Genomic DNA, 2,280 nt, shown 5'->3' with positions numbered 1-2,280 from the left:
AGTTTCTAAGACTATGAATCTTTATAGGAGCAGACAACTTCAGCCTTTTCCAAAGGAGCAGTCATGGATTTGAACCACCAACCTTGAGGTTGGCAGTTGAATGTTTTCCAACAGCAGTGTTAAGCAGGATTGACTAGAGAAACAAATCCAGAGGCATGCATATATGTGTAAGAAAGAGTTTTACATCAGGAAGTAATCATGCATCAATAAAACATCCCAGCCCAGTCCAACTCAAGTCCACAAGTCCGATTCTAGTCCATACGTCCCTCTTCAGACTCAGGCAGCCACATGCAATGACGCAGAATGCAGGGAGGTCACAGGCCAGTGGGTGAAAGTCTTGTGGATCCACTGGCAGTGGGAGCATCACAGGGCTCTGGCAGGTCTCAGGGTGGCTTGCCAACAGAAAGGTAAAAGCCGAGAGAAGGGGGGAGGTTGCCAGGACTCCCCTTATAAGAAGGCCACACCCACAGGGAGGTACCATCAGTCTGAGACCTGATTGACAGGCTGGACTCCACCCATGCACTTTTATATATCAAGTTGACATGAAATTATGTAAGTACCACAAATAGTAGCAAGACTCTGTTAGCTGGTATAGGGACAGGATTTCAACCCCTTGGAATATGGGGTGAGGGTCCAGTGGGTTTACAGCTTCCCTGAAAGCCAAATAGTTCAAGTTGGAGGGCTGGGAATCTGCTAGAGCCCACCTGGGCTAGAGATGAGGGAGTATTCAGAAGGTCCTAGAAGGTCAGGGGTCCTGATGGAGCAGTGGTTATGCATTGGGCTGCTAACCACAAGGTTAGCAGTTTGATACCAGCCACTGCTCCATGGGAGAAAGATGAGGCTTCCTACTCCCCTAGAGTTATTGTCTCAGAAACCCACAGGGACTCCTCAAGCCTGTCCTGTAGGGTCACTATGAATCAGAATTGACTTAGTGGTGGTGAGTTTGAAGCTTTTTACCCAGACCCCAGGGTGAGCCGACAGGGAGGAATTCTGAGGGAGGGAACAGCATCGTAAAAGCACTGAGGAGCAGGCTACAGAATGTAGCAGCCCAGAGGCAGGCCTGGGCCACACTGGCCGGGCAGCGAGTGTTCTCTGCTGCACGCTCTGCTCCAGTGGGCCAGGTGTGGCCCAGCAATGTGGCCCCGCTTCTGGAAAAGGCACCACGTAAACCTGAGGGGCAGGAGGAGAGGCTGCTCCTGAGCAGCAGGGGACCCAAGTTCAAGTCTTGATTCTGCAAGGATCCTCAGCCTGACCTACTCTACCATTACCGGGTCTGGCTACCAATGTTTATCACTTCACCCCGATGGTCCCCCTTGCTCACCACTGTGAGCCCTGCAGGCCAGTCCCAGAGCAGGGGCCCCGGTATTGGCAAGGACCGGGCTTTTTCCTGCAGAAGCCAAGTCAGGCCTCAAAGGGGCAGGGACTCCAGGAGAAGACCATGCCAACAAGCATTAGCTGAAGATGCTGAAATTCAGGAAGGGCCTGGCTCACCACCCTGCCCCTCCCGTTCCAGACAGGAGGATACCAGGGATTCTGGAAGATTCCCCAGGGCCATGTCCACAAGCATACCCCAAACACTCCAGCAACACCATCTTTGTTACTGCTCCCCAAACCTCAGCACCTCCCTGCCCCAGGGACTTGGCACATGCTGTTTGCTCTGCTGGGACAATGTCCTTCTCTTCCCTCCAGGCCCAGGTGAGGCCTCGGTACACCGTACACCCTCTTCCACCACCACCACCCCTCTGGGACACCACGTGGATTTATTTGCATGGCTCTGTGGCTGTGTCATCTGGCTTCTCCCACAGGTCTCTGAGCTCTGTCAAGCCAGGGCAGGGCTTGTATGACCTCTGAACGTGCAGGGCTTACCACACAGCTGAAGCGTGGCAGTTGTCACTACAGGAGCGCTGCGCAAGTATCTCTCAGGTAGCCATTGTCGCTGGCCTTTGTGCGCCCTCATCCCCCATCCCCTCCAAGCCATCAGTGGTTCTTACCATCCCTCTGGCATCTGGGGCAGTCCAGTGGAGGTCAAGGACACCACTACCCCTCGCCATCGGCCTGTGGTCTTGCCCCCAACATTTAGCTAGGTGATCCTGGGCACATGACTCTCTTTGGTCCAGTTCTGTCACCTACAAAATTCAGGTGAGAGCTGAGCTCGGAGGAGGAGGTCAGTGGGACCTGGGGGAGCCCTCGGGAAACCAGAGGACTAGGTTAGCCGTGAGAACACAGTGCATACTGAGTGCGCCGTGTGGAGAGTAAGAGGGGGCCAGGAAAGCCCGTCCT

Source organism: Echinops telfairi, unplaced genomic scaffold, assembly GCF_000313985.2.
Source record: "Echinops telfairi isolate 266 unplaced genomic scaffold, ASM31398v2 ScPeMD7_23;HRSCAF=83, whole genome shotgun sequence".
Lineage (NCBI taxonomy): Eukaryota > Metazoa > Chordata > Mammalia > Afrosoricida > Tenrecidae > Echinops > Echinops telfairi.
The sequence above is the reverse complement of the archived record's forward strand: the minus strand, read 5'-3'. Positions refer to the sequence as shown.